Source organism: Patella vulgata, chromosome 1, assembly GCF_932274485.2.
Source record: "Patella vulgata chromosome 1, xgPatVulg1.2, whole genome shotgun sequence".
NCBI classification, from domain to species: domain Eukaryota; kingdom Metazoa; phylum Mollusca; class Gastropoda; family Patellidae; genus Patella; species Patella vulgata.
In genome coordinates, this window is record NC_065879.2 from 37,102,892 (window position 1) to 37,119,499 (window position 16,608).

At 32.7% G+C, this 16,608-nt stretch overlaps 1 protein-coding gene across 1 annotated transcript in view; it reads left to right on the plus strand.

Moving 5' to 3' along the window:
• The window catches only part of LOC126816149 (transforming growth factor beta receptor type 3), a 74,721-nt gene that overhangs the window by 27,278 nt on the left and 30,835 nt on the right, over window positions 1-16,608 (plus strand). The window lies entirely within an intron of this gene.

Sequence of the window (16,608 nt, forward strand, 5' to 3'; positions counted from 1 at the left end):
AAAAAAAACCAATGGATTAAACATTAAACTGCCGTCAAATTACAAATACAAATACCAAAAAATAAAAACAAAGTATTTGAATTCAAATATTTGTAGGAGCACAAAACCCAAATTGACAATTGAAATGGAATAAGATCATGAGATCAACTCAATCATTTTCCAACCAAATCATTGGTAATGTGTCCTATTAACCCCAGGATGATGAGACGTGGGTGGGGTGGGGGCTTCATATGCCTAGAATACAGGAATAAAGTATGGGTGTAGTAAAATATATGAATTTTAGTACCTGTATAGTTTACATAATTCTTTGGGATGCAATTTATGTTATAAATGATCTTAGTTTGTTTTTAATAAATGCATGCAAACATGTACTACTATTACTAGATTTTGGCAAATCCCATATAATCTGTTGCATACTGGTAAGGACTATACGACATATGATGATTATATTAACCAAGCAATATCAGGTTCAATACTTAAAGGAGAACTTAAGCTTATGCAGGTTTCTATATGGTTTCCATTATCTAGTATTATAAACTAAATAGATAAACAAACCAGCAGTACATGCTATTTAGCTATTTGTTGTACTCTGTAAACATATGGTAGTAGGTGAATACACTGTAAGAAAGTACACTATCATACCTTACACTGCTACCAGTTTGTTCATTTACTTTGACAATTCCTACATATATATGCATCTTGACATCACATATTGGGTATCATTTTGTTAAAGGCAAAACAATTTTCACTGTGGGTTTTGCTTTGTTGGAACTATGTACAACAAGATATAACTATAAGGGATAAAATGAAATCTGTAATGAATGGATTCTCCTTCAACTGTGTATTGAGTTAATGTGTCCTTGAATAGTACACTTGAAAAATGATTGGTATAATTTGTGTTTGTATAAAAAAATCTCTATCCTTGATACTATACTGTCGAGAATATATCTGGTGTTTTGATTGGGTCCCTTCATTGTGTGGAGTCAAACACATTATAAATGCCCTTATGTTCATAGCATAGGCTTTCAAACACAGGAAGATTTGCCTCAGTTGGATTTCACTCATTTCACACTGCTGTCTTTATTGTGGCCCGCATTTTGAAGAAAGCAGGGGATATTCAAATTGGCCTGTCTGTGTCGTTCCGTCACACATTTTGAGACACAGTAACTTTCCTTCTAATTGAGCTAGAAGGTTCAAACTGGATGTAGGATGTTTATTAGGTGAATGCCTTGATGGAGTTCGAAGATGAGCATTTTCTGCTTAGGGTAAGCAGAGATAAGCAATTTGATTGGTTGATGCTTGATTCTAACTTACATGTATGGAGAGTAATGAAACTTACCGTAGAGTTTCGCTACCAGGTACTTCAAAACCTTGACTGAGTTCGATCGTGAACGTTTTCTGCTTAGACTAAGATTAGATAATCAGTTTGATTGCTCGATACTTTTTAAAAAGATAAATGTGCAATTTATTAATATGTATCATCTATTTATTTTGGGATTGTGGCGGGGGACATCAGCCTCACTGTTGGCTTGTTTTGTCTTAAAAACATACATGTAGTCAGCAGAATTGTTATTCTCGGATGTGATGAATTACATAACATAAGTATTTACATTAAAGTAGTACATATCTTTTACTTTTGAGATATGTGTGAACCATATGGCCTTTGATATTTTACATTTGAAATGTCATAAATTTAATTTAATTCAGTTTAAACAAAAATAGTTTCATACTGAAATCAAAACCAAAAGTACCCCCCCCCCCCCCCCCCCCCCCCCCCCCCGCCCAAAACAACAAGAACCAATTCAAATATTATGAAGCGATGTACAGTAATAATATTGACTAGAATAAAACAGTAAAAGTATAAGCATCGATAAATGTAAGTACATGTAATAATTATGGTCGGATTTAACAGTAGGTTGCGACAAAGGCAACTCGGGATATTACAGCATTCTGAAACTCCTGAAAAGTTTTTTCATTTTGGAAATTTTGATAAATGTATTCCTGAAAAGGTTTTTCATTTTGGAAATTTTGATAAATGTACTCCTGAAAAGTTTTTTCATTTGGAAATTTTGATAACGTACAACATGTAGATACATGTATGAACAAATTATGTTATTAGAAAAAATAGTACTTGCATATGTAAGAGAAAAAAAATAATGATTTGAAACGACAGTCACTTATTTCTTATGCGATCACAAATAATAATTGCTTTAAGTACTGTATGCAAATCAAAATGTGAAATGGGACGGAATAACATCATGATGATAAATTACTTAATATAGTTATCTAGACACTTACATATAGTGTTTCTACCTCACATGGAAACTAAATAAATTATTTTCTCTTCAAAAAGTATGACGGTGTTTTAGATAGTTCCACAGGACTAGGATGAATATTTCCACGAGGCTTTCATACAGAATTAAACAGTTCTATTCCTGAAAAGACTTTTTTTTCTAAAAAAAATACCAGTACATGTATTTCTAATAGCAAAATAATTGCAATACATCTGCTGGATTTAATTTTCCAAACAGTGTGATTTTATGACAAATTACTCAGTTTCTTCCACAGTTAATTGTATTTTAATTCCTATTTTATTCAAAATACAATATATTGATAGTGGACTTCCGTCCCTGAAATTACATGGCAGCAAAGTCCCAAAACGAACATATTATTTGACTTGATTGATAACAAGAAAACAGATTTTTTTAGTAACATATATTTATACACTCATATTGAAATGTGATCATATATTATATATTACTTTTGCTCCTCTTGTTCCTTCTAGGAATTGCATTAAATTCTGAATTTATGTTCAAATCTAAGAAATCTGGTTAATTATACAGAACAAGTTTTTGAAACTTGGTGGGTGGGATATGGAGGAACTCTATTGAAATTCAGAATAATTTGATGGTATAATTTTAATGAACCCCCAATTAACTGTCAGATGAAAAATTCTGAACAGGATATTGGACAAATTTCTCAATAGAGGAGGATGGACAAGGACAAAATCTGTGTTTACATCCATTTATAGGAGTTTTTTTGTTTTGTTTTTTTTTTGTTGTTTTTTTTTAAAGCACTTTCACCAAACTCTGAAGTATTACCATACAAACCTCTGGTAATGTCTAATGGATCGATAATTTGTCGCATAATTCCTATTAATATTTCTCTGTATGAACACCAACATGATATTAACCATGGAAGAATCAGGGTGTGTGCCCTGGGAGTAGAATGCTCCAGTGAGGTTGTCTTGTAAATAAGATAAATTAATCTAGATAGAAACTATATATTGAGCAGACAGGTTAAAGCATTTAATGAGGTTAAAAATACCCATCAAGTATATTTTGAGTAAAATATAAGGCATATGTTGAGTAGAAGCACTGTGTTTTATATTATATAATGAAATAGTATTACCACCTGCCTCTCCTCCCTGCTTATCTCACTTTTAACTCCGCTACAATTTCTTAAACAGACCTATTTTCATATACATTACCAATGATCTGCATTTTAACACAAATTAACCCATTTCACAACTGACTTTACTGCCGCCCAACGTGTCCCGAATATTCCATGCGTGAGATACGCGTACAAGCAACTGCATGTTTTTCTCATTAAAATATTTTTGTACACTTGCAAAGATGTAAAATCGATTGAATTTAAGATAAAAAGATGAAGGTTAATTTTGGATGTTTTAAGAAAAATATTTGTGATATCTATCGTGTTTTCAAATGCAAAATAATCAATGTGTGAATGCCTTTAGATCATAGTATGACTGTCACTAATTGATTTGCACAGATAACATTTCAGATTTGTTTTTAGATAATTTTTTTGATACAAAAGTGTCAGGATTACAGAGATTGTCACTTTCCATTTATCACTGATGATTTTGAGTATTTTTATATATTAAAGTAGCTAAGTCCGTAACTCAATATCATCCAAAATCTTCGACATTGAAAACACGAATTTTTTTGCAATTTAAATCAGTATTGGTGTGATCTTACCTGGAAAAGATGGGCTTCTGATATCCAATATTTAAGACAAAATAAACATTTTACCATTGGTACACGAATCGTGTGCCATAATGCGTTTCAGCGCCATTTGTAACAAGGTGCTCAAAGAATGGGACTCGACATATTCTACAAGTCATGTCAAACGGTGATATCATGTTCCTATTTGGAGAGCATGCGCAATAAATAATATCGGTGTTGACTGGAATAACCAGACGCTAGAAACTGACTTGCGGTTGAGACTTCTGGCGTATTTCGCCGAACATAACTGATGACAATTCACAGTAAAACGGACACGATTGAATGTAAAATAGTTTATATAAATTCATATTACATTATTATATGTGTTGCGAACCATTTGTGCCAATTTCTAGGTCCAAAATATTAGTGATTTAGCTCCTTTAAACATGTTAATTATCAACTTGTGGTACTATGCACTGGAGATTTGGTGTTCACAAGAAAAAAAAGTAATCACAGGCTCATGTTTTTTTTTCCACAAAAATAGAAATCTAACCATTTAGAAATAATATCATAGACAATTTAATACCATTTCTCATTCAGCTTTATAGGTTAGTATCTAGTGAAAAACGACCCCTGTGGGCAGTTTTGTAAATTTAGTCACACTGTAATTCAATAGAGCAGTTTGTTTCAGAGATAAAAACATCCAATATCCAGGCCAGGAACTTGGAGTTTCATTGAGAAATATCCCCAAGGAATTGATTAACATTGTTAAAATGTGTAATATACATGTACACATACGATAATGAGTGTTTTGTAGGGGTAGAAACCAGTAATTGCAATTGACAGAACTAACTAATACAGAAAATCCTATCAATAATTTATTCTCTTCTGCAAATACATTTTTTCCCCCCACTTCAATAATAAAAAAAAATGCACTTCCAAGAAACCAGCTATTCTATTCATTCGCACCACTACTACAACACAACTAGGTTGGCTTCATCGAATACAGCTGAAGGCAAATCCTATTGATTTTTACACTAATAATCAGTTGACAAGAGTGGAGGCGGCCATTTTTATCTGACCTACAAAGAGTGGGGGCTTTATTTGATTTGCTAGATAATCTTGACTAAGATAAGTTTCTAGTGTTTTAAGCGTGACTGTTATTGATCCAATCAATGCTATCACTAACATTTCAACACTTGAACATACTTAATGATGATATAAGTTTCCAGTCCTACTATAATATCATGTCAAAACCTACCAGACCTTAAACAAGATTTCCATATATTCCATTTGGGGTAATTTCTACTTAAGTAGCTTTTTTTTTATCTTACAAAATATTAGAATTGTGAGAAAACAATACTTCAATTGGATGTGACAAATATGGATCCTTTAATCATAAACAAATTATTAGTTTCAGCCACTCAGATTTGGATAATAATTAAAGTCTCTGAACATCATATGAGGGTTTGTGAACATTGAATCTCTAAAATGATATCAGTCGAAAAATTGTTCAATTCTGTTCAGTATTTACAAAGATATGATAAATTGAAAATTTGTCAACACTCAACATCTACTGTAGATATAGGATATAACCAACATACACCAGCTGAATCTTAAGATAGCCCCTTTTAATCCAAGCTGGGAGATTATCTACCGCTGATATTTTGATTGTGTTGTCTTAAAAGTCTTGATGCATCATTAAGCAGTGTAGGAATCTCTTGCAAACTACAATACTGGGAAGATTTGATCTCTAATAGAAATATCAGTCCAAAAATGGTTCACTTCCATTCAGTATTTACAAAGTTGTGATAAAGTGTCATGGTATTATTTTAAAGGAAATGAAATGTAATCAGGATTAACGTCTTAATTTTCGGCTCCTTCTGGGCTAATAAAGGAAATAAAAATCTTGGGTAGTGGTCCAAATGTGATGCTCCAAAATCTTCTGCCAAAATTGTTTGAGGAAATAAAAGATACTGAGGAACAGGGAAATGTGAAATGCCTTGGTTCGTCCTTTGCAGCTTGAATATTACTCTGCATATAAAGTAAATGTTTGGTCAAGTGGTGCAAAGTGCCCTCCTCAGATCACTCTTGGAAATACAGAATTCAATTCCAGTGTTCTAATTTGATTCTACAGATGCTACAAGTTTCATGAATTGTGTTTTCTCTCTTCATCTACATGTATGTGCACAGTTGGAGAAGAGAAGTTTTACAAGGAGCAATGTTTAGTTCTGATGAAAATTATTTCCAACATTTAAATGTAAAGTAATTATTCATGGTGTTTAATTTCACAAGTTTTATGAATAGAAATGCAGGAAATATCTCACTTAATAACTACTTTCTTATATCCTTTCATCACTTGTACAAATTTACGATCATTTTATTAAAGTAACAAGAATTTTTTTCTTCAGTGAGGAATTTAATTGCTGTCAAAGGTGTTTCAAGTCATAAAAATGACCTTAGCTATTTTCTGAGAGAGTGATTACATTCCTTAGGCTTTGTCAGACTGTATATTAAGTGACAACTTCAAATAAAAAAGAAATATTTCATTGATAAAGCTGACTTTTATACAAAGGACAAGAGTTAATATTCTCTGTGAATGTAGGGCACATATATAATAAAATAGAATCGGGTTGAATTGAAAATAGATAAGGGAAAATAGTAAAACATTTTATTGTACATTAATGTTTTTACTTGTCAGATTTTTGTAATTGTTTGGTAATTAGGTATTAAAGGGTAATTCACACCTATTACAGAATAATTCACATTTTTTAAGTTTTATTTAGAACTTTTGTTTACTTTCGTTTGAATTCCTAAAGCATAAATTCCAAACGCATATCAAATGTGTGGTAGCTTTGTGAACTTCTCAATAGAAAGAGTTATCATACCCAGCCTTGTGCACAACCGATTTGAATTGTAGGGGTTTAAAAGATAGAATGTGTTATAGAAATAGACGTGGTTTGATAGATTGGTACCTGAATCAGTACTGGCCCCTTTTGCATTCAAAATATATCTACATAAAATCATGTTGAAGTGCAGCATCAAGGACTAGATTTCAAATTTGATTGGGATTGGTTAGTACACTTGAAATATGGATCTGCAGTAGTTAATGAATTAATTAGTAAATAAAGTGTAAAGTTTTCATTTAAAATTAAACCACAGATACATGTACACAAAAACAAAGGGTTCTACTTGCACTTTGAAAATGACACACTTATTAAAGGTGTTTTTTTTGTTGTTTTTTTATTAATTTGGATGCTTAAAATGTCAATATGATACAAAAATTTACCCTTATACCGGGTGACACAAAAAAAGCGTTCATCAAATTCTGGACAGCACTTAGTCAAAGGAGAGGGGTCGTCGAAACCTCCAGTGGTTCCAGCAGGATGGTGCCACCCCCCACACCTCAAACGAATCATTGGCATGGCTACAGCAGCGTTTCCCCGACTGACTGATCAGCCGCAGGTGTGACCCGGAGTGGTCGCCGCATTCACAGGACTTGAACGCCCCAGATTTTTATCTGTGGGGATACCTTAAGGACAGGGTGTATGGCAACAACCCCCAGACTATCCCTGATCTGAAGGCAGCAATCACAGCAGCAATAAAAAGCGATCCCAAGGGAAGAATGTGGGAGGGTCATCGAGAACTTTGCCCGCCGGATCCAAATGTGCTTGCAGCACCGGGGAGCTCATTTAGAGCACATTTTTTGAGCGCCAGTTATACAAAGAGTTTTTGTGGTACAGACTTGAAACTTTGGAGATGTCTGCTACATAGACTTAACCTAATGTAGCTGAATTTTTGTGTTAATCTAAATAACATTTTAGAAGTTATTCGATTTTTATTGATGAACGTTTTTTTTTGTGTCACCCTGTATCAGAATGACACCCTTAAATAAGTAGTTTAAAATTTAGGAATATAAAACGTGTTCTGATTTAAATTTCAAGTAAAAGACAGATATATTTGATCTATTTCATGTCATATGAATATATATTTAAAATAAAAAATACATCCAGTAATATATATGAGCAACTATATGACAAATAACATGATTTATATTCTATTGTGTCACATCAGTTGGTTATTTTAACAGATTATACTTAACGGCATTCAATATATACTACCTGGTAGTAACATTTTTAACAAAAAATTCATATTTTTTATTTAGTAGCTTACAGCAAAAGATTACTGATTTATGGATTGTATTCTGCATTTAAGTGAATTATTACGAGTTAGTCTGTCATTATTTGAGAACAAGTATATTTATTGAAGAAATTCAAAAATATTATACAAGTTTAATAGTTGAGGCATTCATATTTCAAACTTCTCCTTCAAAGATCTTTGACCTCATGTTTAATTTTATGTACCTGGCGTATGTAAATGAAAAGTACTTGTTGTTGGACTTCAATATAAATATATTTTCAATTTTAAACAAATGCTACATGATATTCATGAAAACCACAATAAAGAACGGTATTTGGACAATAATAATAAGTTAAAGGCTAAAATATATGAATAGATGTTACCACTTTTATAAAGAAAAAAAGATGGTGATCTAGACTACAAGAAAAAAACTGCAATAAAACTATTTTAAAGATGCATTATATAAGAGCTAAATCTGCCTATTACAGGTCTTTATTTTGGCTTCAAAAGTTATATAAACTATTATTTAGAAATTTATTAACATGACAAACTAATAATCAACTCTCTAGGATATAGAATGGCAGAGATTACAACACCTGCGATATTTATTAATTTAACAATAAAATGGATCGAGACATAGTGTTATTTGTCCAGTACCATTGCTACGATAATAAACCATCTACGCTACACCTTTCAACACTCCTAACTTCGCTCAGAATAAAGTGATTTGAATGAAGTTTTCAATATATTCATGTTTTATTATCTATTTTTGAACTTTTATATCTAGAACAGCAAGCTTCTTATTGTAAATCTTACATAATGCATCTTTAAAAACAACAGATATACTTATGTAACTAAATGGTTTCAAATTCACTGGCATTGTACTAAATGAGGCCTAAAATTTTCTCTGGGGATCACTTAGCACACCCCCTGAAACTCTGCAATTTTCATGAGTTTCCTTCATTTAAGGCAGAACACCTGGATTATCAGTGTCTATTTATCTACAGTCTGTCCCCACTAATGGCTACAGCGGACAAAGGAAACAGAAGTTTTTTAGAACTGACATGCTATATTTATAAGGGAAAGAAATTCATGGTTCAAGAAACCTGCACAGATAGAATTTTAACAATATTAAATTTCCTTCAACCACACCCTACAACCAGAAACCAGAAACTTTCTAGTAAAACTGATAAAATATTTTTAAAATCTAACTCAGAATATAAATACATTATCCTTGTATGCACTGCTGAGTTGAAATATCTCTTTCGCTCACTGGTTGATGTATAGCCTATCAGAGATACAATTTAGAAGGATTTGTTTTTTTCAAGGTATAAGAATACATCAACCGCATAAAAATCCACTACATAGAAGAAATGCGATATTTTTTAATAATGAGATAGTTGAAAAATGTATAGTTGTAGTAAAGTTAGCTGGATGACTAGGTAAAAGAAGAAGAGTTTCATAATATCTTTCTTGCCCTATGTTGATTAGGTGCAACGTGGGTCGAAGAGGCTAAATTTGGCTTGACTAGAATTTAACATCTGTTACACGCCTTCAAGATACTCTTCAGATGTGAATTTAGATATTAAGTGTTGTCAGAAAGTGAAGGATGGGGGCTTGGTGTCTGGTGAAAGACAGGATTCTAAAAAAGAACATTCATTAGTTTTGCAAAAGGAAAAGACAAGGTTAGGTTTTTCTGATAAAATCTGTCCATTTACTGAAGGTTTGTTTTTGTTGAAGGATATCAAGAATTTTCTACATCTTAGTGCATTTGATATCAAATCATGTAAGGTGTGAAACTTCATGTTATTAATAACTAGTATATACATGTATATCTCATTAGATTCAAACACGAACATTATTAGAAATAAAATATGTACATGTAACATCCACAAAACAAAATATTTTACTAAAAAGTCTGTCAATAAAGTTATGTACAGTTCAGACGCTTATTTTTAAACCAGTTCAAAATTGCCGATTTTATATGCCTGTTGCGTTCTCACATACTATAATCCAAACCAGTTTAACTATTCTGACAGCTGCGGTCGGAGGTTATGGTTAACCAGCATGGGTAGCTTCATATTCTTTATTCAATTTTCACAGACTTTCGATAACACTGACACTGCCTGACTCCATTATTTTCCCAGGAATGTAACTTACTGCGTAATGCACATGCTCAAAGTGAGCTCGAGCCGGGGTTTTTAAGCCAACTGGTTTATTTGCCCCACATTTGCGTTCAGACGACAAAGTTAAACTGGTTTAACGATCCCCTGGGTTTTTAAACCAGTTCAGCTTAAGTGTCTGAACGGGCAATATGCTCAAAGTGAGCTGGAGCCAGGGTTTTTAAGCCAACTGGTTTATTTGCCCCACATCTTGTGGGGTAAGTGGAAGTTCAAATTGTGTTTTGTATCTTCAATGGATGTAACATGAAAATATTCACAGTTTTATAAATGATGGCCCTGGGAGGAAAGAATGTGACTTTTCCTTTAAAATTTCATCTTTGGAGTTGATGTGGAACAGCTGGTATTGATATACTTACATGTAATCTATATAGAATACAAGACCCATCTATATACATATATCGGTACATGTACCTCACCCCTCTTAATCAATATTAAATAAACATAAAACTCTTCTATCTCACCTGATGATATTAAAATAATTAGTAAACACTGCAGAGAATACCTCAAGAAGTTTTGAACACACCTTTTACATAAAACTTAGTTCATATTCCAGTGTGAATATATCTTATATAAACTGTGAATTTAATAGTTTGAAAATTTTACCAGTAAACAGATGTTTGCATTCTTGATTTAAAGTGGCAACCACAGAATAAATATTTGTGATCTTTTACCATTATATACATGTTTGGTTCCTTACAACTACATCTACATGTATACTGACATTTTTGTGGAAAAAAGCAAATCATGTCATGGTATTACAGACCTCATAAAAAGAGAACAGTCACTTGCCCTCACTTAAACTCTCCTAATTTTGAAAAATAGGAAAGTAATCCATCCATTCACTCATTTCAGACATGTGACAAGAAAATGACTAGTATACACTTTGTAGGCTATAATGCTTTGCTTTTCTCATATTTTCTTATGGCAAGGTTTGGTATTACAACATAACATTTTACTGAGTTAGCTGATAGTATCCTACACTTTGATTCAACATACATTTTACTGGGTTAGCTGATAGTAACCTAGTTGGTTAAAATCCTCTTTGTAACAAGCACCGTAACTGCTGCAAGTAGTAAGCAGCTTTCAGTTAGCTTTCATTATCCAAACAACATGATTAATTCAGTCAATATGGGCTACAATACCTTGATATTGTGAAGATGAAAAGCCAATTGAAATTAATCAGGTTTAAGGGTTATGGGTTGCCCAAGTTGATTAATTGAAATTGTTCATGTCAGACAAATAATTCTGTGGTTTGGATCATTTGGACTAATTTAAACAATTAATTTACTGAATAACATTTACTGCTGAAAGTAGGTTGGGTCATTCATAATGTGGACTTTAATTGAGTCTACACTAGTCAATATACTTTTATATCATTTAATATTTATGCAGTAGTAGAAAATAATGCAAAATAAATCTTTCTAGACAGTTTTCATACTCTGTTAATTTCACTTTTTTGTGTTTATTGCATATGTTCTTTTATTGCATATGTTCTAATCTAATCTAATCTTATCACTTAAAAGCATTATCTTCCAGACTAAAAGGCAAATGTAGACTTCCGGATGACACACAATAAAAAGGAAAGTCGATGAATTGCTTACTGGTCCAAAAAACTATTCAAAACTAACAATCCTAACGAAAGTTACACCCATGTAAAGTTCTCATTAATTTCTTTTGATTATTTTCTTTACCTCAGATAAGCAAGATATTTTTTCTAAAGGATATGACAATTACACTATTTTGCCGATACTGTATTTTAGGACTCTGAATTTTGTCGAATGGTTTGGATTGTTTGTACTTGGTTTTATTTTATTTTTAGCATTATCCAAATATTACACATAAATAAAAACTAGACATATAACTGTACTTATTGTGTTTGAATGTTAAATTCTTTGAACTATGTTACTGTACTCTATGGCCTATAAATTAACTGACAGGTAAATTCTCCAACTGGTCTATTTCAACAACCTGTCCCAGTCATGACAGGCAAACATAACTAAAACGTGGGCTCTAGCCTGGTCTAGCATATCTAACTTTTGGTAGAAAAATAGTAACGGGTGTGGGAGAGGAAGATTTTCTTCTGGTACTAAAGTTATCTTCAAAACGGGTATAAATTCTCCTGTTTGTGATAATGTAGACACTTGTGTTGTAAGAGCAGACAGTTAAATTGAAATAACTCTGTGTAATTAATTACAAGTGTTGGAACCAAAATACTCCTCCTTCATGTAAATAATGTAATTTTTGGTGATAACCATTAATGTACAGACAGTACCGGTATAACTCCTAACATACTCATCTTGAAAACACTTCTGATAAAAAAAAATTAATATATATATATTTATAGACCCATGTCTTTATTAAAATATATGTATAAACAGTGAATATATAACACTAATAAGGATTTTTCAAAGAATTCGGGAGTTGCAGTGGCTCAGTGAATAATATGCTGGTTTCCCTTTGTCAGTGATGCAGGATGGATGCCCTGGCAAGGACTGTCCAGTCGGTAGGATGGTACAAAAAATGAGGCCCCATGTATACCTTGTTCTGCACGTAAAAGAACCCCTTGCCAATTGGAATTCAGAATAAGTGCAGGCCGTAGCATACCATGCTCAAGGTGATTCACCAACGCTGAATTACCAATTCCAATATCAGGAGATAATGGTCTCGAAAATTTATTCAAGATGTGTTCTATTTCTATGTAAATAAAGAGGTCGTATCTAGTGCATATTAAATATAGTTAACGTATTTGTAAAGATTTAGAATGAACAGCGAGCATGTGGTAACACTGGTTGTAAATTGTTTAAATGTGGAGATCAGAGGTACAATCAACATCAGCAATAAAATTATATAACAAGCGTTGGGCGCTAACACACAGAGTACATGCACACTATGCATAGTTTTAAATAATAAAATGTGTTACTGTTAAGTGACCACAGACATTCATCTGTATCAGTTGAGAAACAAGTACCGGTAGTAATCATAGCTATCCTTTGACAGATTGTCATCCCACCAAATAAATCAATATAAAAAAGTCATAATTTGTAGTAATGGATGTCCTACATAAAGCTAGAATACCTGATATCAATTTTGTTCAAGTTACCAAACTGTTGTGCAAAAATTTACGAGAAATGGCAGCTTTATTGCCAGTGAACGAACTGTTGGGATTTTGGCTGATTTAAACTTTAAGCTGCTGAATTGTTGACGTCATATATGAAGTCGTCAACTGAATTGTTTTGGGAATACATGCATGACGTTGGGTGCCTCTACTAAAACTGATATAGCTGCCAGAATCTGCAAATCAGATTTTTAGCACTGACAACTGTGACCAGATTTTCACAGAGTTCACTGTCTTCATCGTTAAATAATACGTCCAACACTTCCTAGGCAGTTAGCCGTGACATAACGTCACATTTTTTTTGGACATGTATCATAACATATGTCCCCCAAATCTTTGGAAAATTAGCGAAAAAAATGTAAACAAAGCAACAAGAATGGCAGCAGACTGCGCTTCTTTCGTTTAGTGAAATTCCACCTATCGAACATGGGAGTTAACTCTATTAAAACGCCTGGAAATAATTACAATCGGTAATCCCAGAATATTACGGGTGCCGTATATGGAGGGCTTGTGCCGATCCCGGAATAATCCGGGTACCGCAGGACAAGGGCAACATGATCAATTATTGAACGAAAAAATTAATTAACTCCATAGAAAAAGACCATGAGTTGTCATAAAATTATAGATAATATACTTGCAATTAGCTGTTGCTCTTAAATAGGACAATGAATATTTGTTCACATTTATTAAAAAACAAAATTCATAATTTGTGATTCAGCTCTTCAAATTTTACGGTAAACATGCAGTGAATGAAATACGGATGTTGATTTTAAACTTTACAAGTTTCTTGGCAACTTCGTGATCAAAGGTAGATTTGAGAGGAATTTTTTTATTCTTTTCTGTTAATGGTGTGTAACATGGCTGTTAGTGGATATGATGAATATAGTTAAGACATGTGGTGGAGGAAGAAAACAACTATAAATATATAGAATTCAGCCAGGCAACACACGAGTCAATAAGTGTAATGGATGTGTTTTCATTCATAGTCAAATTTATTTCCTCCTCACCTTTTTAAAGTTACTAATACACATTTTAAAAGTTGAAAATTGTCCTTTGATATGGTTAGACTTGGGTATTGTGCAGTGGCTTTGGATTTACACTAGGAGGCTATATGCTCCCTCTTTCTAGAACATCTGATACCACTTTTCATTAATTTAGAAAGTTCACATAGGTAACAGTAAACTGTTACATTCATTTAGAAAGTTCACATATGTAACAATAAATGGTTGAAATTTTTTGCATTTTTATCCTTTATAACCAATTGCCTGGCCTGAAGGCTTGTGTTGTCACTTCCATTATATGTACCGTATTTACGCGTTATAACTATAAGTCCATGTGGAGTATAAGTCAAATCGTCATATTTTACTGTTTTTCCGACCTGGTATATAAGACGAATGTTTTTCGACTTCATGGTAGCCATCTATTATCGAGTTTCGGGACTGTTATCCTAGTCAAATAAGCCTACCGTGCCGGTGTACGCCAAGAAAAATTGGCCCATAATATTAATTAATGTAAATGTAAAATAATCAGTTTATAAATGTTGGACTAACTCGATTAATATTCCAAGTTGTGTTCTTGGTTCATTTGAACCAGTTTTTATTTCAATATATCCGATAAATATAAGACAATGCAGGCTCTATTTATAATTGCACTGGTTATAAAGTATGTTACTAAAAATAGAATAAAACAACACAGTATAGTATGATTGGTTAATTTAAAAGTAGAAATCTCCTGATACGTGTGAAATGAAAACCTGCCAATTTTGACAAATGTCGGAGAAAAGATTCTATTTTGATGACATATTTTCTCGGGTTGATGATAATATTTGAAAGGGGGGGGGGGTGTTTTTAAATAAAGAAATAAACAAGCTAAGAAACGTCTACAAATATTTCGATTGGAATAGCGTGAGAAGTTTTGTTTTAGACGATAGTGCGTGCAGCATTGTGGAGCGACGGTAACTGAATTTTTTTTTTTCGAGATGTCATTTTTTTTTTTACCTTCATCCGCATATAAGTCAAAGTGGAATATAAGACGAAGGCCGGACTTCAGCGGGAAAAAGTAATGACTTATACCCCGAAAAATATGGTACTTCCATCATAAACAACTTTTATTTTTTGATCAAATTTTATACATATGGGTGATCAGAATTTATGAAGAGTCCAAGTTCCTATTTAAAATTCGATATAGTTACCAGTAACTGGTAGAGTAGGATATTATTACGCCATAGATTTGACTGCTACCACTTGGAAGAAAAGGTTCACATCTGGCACAACTCAACGCCATAACTCTTTGGATTCTCTGCATATTGTTGGCTGCCTTGATAATATTGCCAACAGTTAAACTATACACACTGGAAGGTGTGACTAAATACCTACTATTAGATATACTACATATGGTAACCTAATGACCTCAATAATTACATATATTACAATTTCCTTTATTTTGTGACTCTGGAATATAGAATAACCTCTGTCTGGCTTAAAGGAGCTAAATCGCTAACATTTGGGACCTAGAAATTCACAAAAGTGGGTCGCAACGCATATAATACTGTAATATGAATGTATATAAACTGATTTTCATTTAATGGTTTCCGTTTTTACTCCAATTTCAAATCAGTTATGTTCGGCGAAATAAGTCAGCAATCTCAATCGAGTGCAAATTTCTAGTGTCTAGTTATTCTAGTCTACATAACTCCATTTGATTTGGTGCAATGTGTCTAGCCTCGTCCCTCGAGTCTCTCAATACAACTGGGGCTGAAGCGCATTATGGTACACGATTCGTGTACCAATGTTAAAAAAATTATTTTATCTTAAATATCGGATTCAGAAGCTCATCATTTCCCGGTAAGTTTACATCATCAATGTTGATTTAAATTGACCAATAATTCGTGTTTTCGATGTCGAAGATTTTGGAGGATTTTGAGTTACGGACTTAGGTCCTTTAATAAAACAGTTCAGGTTGTCTTTTACACATCTATAAGAACATAAATATCAAGTGATATGATTCCAATTTCAGACCGTAAATAACGAAAAAAGCAAATTGTGATCAATTAAGCAATTAATCACTCAAAAGCCATTTGCATTTGTCAAACAATATCTAATATTTCATGGCTTAGTCCACATTAAAATGTACCCAGATTGATTGTTTAACATTTAATTAAGAAAACCGAAATCAAAATATCAATGGTAGATAATCTTTCAGCTTG